General features: G+C 41.5%; 2 non-coding genes across 2 annotated transcripts; one reads left to right on the top strand and one right to left on the bottom strand.

Annotated features, from left to right (window-relative positions):
* Positions 1-443: 443 nt before the first annotated feature.
* On the bottom strand, positions 444-515 carry Trnaw-cca. The gene has a single exon. It is a non-coding gene; the product is annotated as a tRNA-Trp (tRNA).
* Positions 516-1,468: 953 nt separating this feature from the next.
* Positions 1,469-1,540, top strand: Trnaw-cca. The gene has a single exon. It is a non-coding gene; the product is annotated as a tRNA-Trp (tRNA).
* Positions 1,541-2,473: the final 933 nt, after the last annotated feature.

The raw sequence follows: 2,473 nt of genomic DNA, 5'->3' as shown, positions 1-2,473 counted from the left end.
TTCTAAATTTGTTACATAACAGATTAGCCGACTAAAGAATAAATATAGTCAATATATAATACACGTAAGCCATGCTGATAAAGGTAGAAAGACGTGTACGTCTGTTTTAAGTACCGTAATGTCCCAAAAATTTGCTTGGAGGGACTTAGAGAAACATATAGAACCTATTTTTTAAATTCGCATAGCGGGAGGTGGAGTCCAGCTGGGTCCACTCAGCACATCGGCCACTGATTAGTCTATTGAACCTGCCCCGGGTGATTATGATGATGGAAAATTTGGTGGAATGAAGATTGGCAGGGGAAACCGAAGTACTCCGAGAAAACCCGCCACAGCGCCACTTTTTCCACCACAAATGCCACTTGACCAGACCCGGGCTCGAACCCGGGCCGCCGCGGTGGAGAAGCCAGCGACTCACCGCTTGAGCTATGGCGCGGCCTAAAAATTGACCCCGACGTGATTTGAACACGCAAGCCTCTGATCTGGAGTCAGATGCGCTACCGTTGCGCAATGGAGTCTGACGTATGTACAGCCTTAGTCAAGATGTCATGTTCTCTAGCGTACAATCGTACGCAAATTCTTACGAATGTGTAGCAGAAATGGCGGTCTGCTGAAGCAAAACGTTTGCGTTTGAATCTGCATCTTACACGAGAGGTATTGTGTGTACAGGTAGCTGGTCCTTCAACACATTTTGTCATGAAGTTTGAAAATGTCGGTTGTATCTCTGATGGAAACAGAATTTTCTTTCAAGTTTACCCACCATCAGCTTTCCTAAACACAAGTATTTTATATATTTTATAGTTTAAATATCCATTGCATTTCCGTAAGGGGGTGTTGAATTGATGTAAATGAAATGTTCTTATTTTACAGGCACTGGTGAGAAACTTTCTCCCGATAAATAATGTTGCAACCTGATATCTTGTACTGCAGAGGTTCTTACTCCATGGTGTGTTTTCTGTTTCCGAACTGAGTTTAATATCATTTAACTCATTCCCCTCCAGATGGTTTTGAGCGAAGTGAAATTAAACTCAGTTCGAAAACAGAAAACACACAACGGAGTAAGAACCTCTGCAGTACAAGATATCAGGTTGCAACATTATTTATCTGGAGAAAGTTTCCCACCAGTACCGGTAAAATATGAACATATCATTTACATCGATTATTAATTCTAGCTATACGTGTGAACCAGTGATTTTTTGGGAGGGAGCAGTAAAAGAATGCTGGTGGTATAATAACATACTTTCTTACCGACAGGGCAGGTGGTATGATAGCATACCTTCTTACCGACCGAGCCCTCGGCACTGGCTGCAGCCATTTTTATCAAAAGAGTGGCAGCTGGCCACCGCGGCAGCAGTGATGCTTCATGACGTCAGGCGGTTATGTTGCCCGCCAATAGCATTTAGTTGCATCCCTCTGAGTCGGATCGCGGATCGTCCTAGTCTACCAATTGTGAGGGTTTTGTTCTCTGTATGACTCCGTGGCGCAACGGTAGCGCGTCTGACTCCAGATCAGAAGGTTGCGTGTTCAAATCACGTCGGGGTCAAATTTTTTTCTCGTTTTTTTTTTCGTTCTTTATGGGGTTCCTTAATCTTTTAGCTATTCTTTCCTGTTCGTTGTGTTTTTATTCAAAATTTTTATTGTAAATAAATTTTTTATTCCCTGTTAGCTTTGTTTCGGTTTGTTTTGTTTAGCACTATTTTAGTATGAGGATGTTTCAATTATTTTTATGTTTTTGGTGTGTTTGTTTATTCTTTCATTCCTTGTATTTCTTTTGTTCGATTTGGTTTTGTTCAGAGTTGTTCTGGTAGAAGGACAATGTATTTTGTATTTTCTTTGTTTTGGGTTTGTTTTTTCTTCCAGTTGGTTTCTTGTCCTGTTTATTTGGATTGTTTTGGTAGGAGAACATTTTAGTTCTTTGCCTTTTTTGTGTGTTCTTTCCTGTATTGTGTTCTTGTTCACGTTGTTTTTGTTTAAGGTTGTTTTAGAAGGTGTATGTTCTGTTCGTTTGCTATGTTTTTATCTCGTTTATTGGTTTTCTTCTTATTTTTATGTTTCCGCTGGCTTTGTTTATGAACAACTGAACTTTCAAAATTACAAATGCAGACGTGTCTATAGGCTTTGTATTTTTTTTTTATATTATAACTGAATAATTTTCTTTACTTTTATTGAGATGATGAAGACACTTGGAAGGCCGCGCCATAACTCAAGCGGTTAGTCGCTGGTTTCCCACCTCGGTGGCCCGGGTTTGATCCCGGGGTCTGGTCAAGTGGGATTTGTGGTGGACAAAGTGGCGCTGGAGCAGGCTTTCTCCGAGTGCTTCGGTGTCCCCTGCCAATCTTCGCTCCACCAAATTCTCCATCATCATAATCACCCGGGGCAGGTACAATAGACTAATCAGTGGCCGCCGTGCCGAGTGGACCCAGCTGGAATCCATCCCCCCCACCCCACACTAAGCGAATTAAAAAAAAAGACACTT

Source organism: Cryptotermes secundus, unplaced genomic scaffold, assembly GCF_002891405.2.
Source record: "Cryptotermes secundus unplaced genomic scaffold, Csec_1.0 scaffold673, whole genome shotgun sequence".
Classification (NCBI taxonomy): Eukaryota; Metazoa; Arthropoda; class Insecta; order Blattodea; family Kalotermitidae; genus Cryptotermes; species Cryptotermes secundus.
Note: the sequence above shows the minus strand (reverse complement) of the source record. Positions and strands in the feature narration are given on the sequence as shown.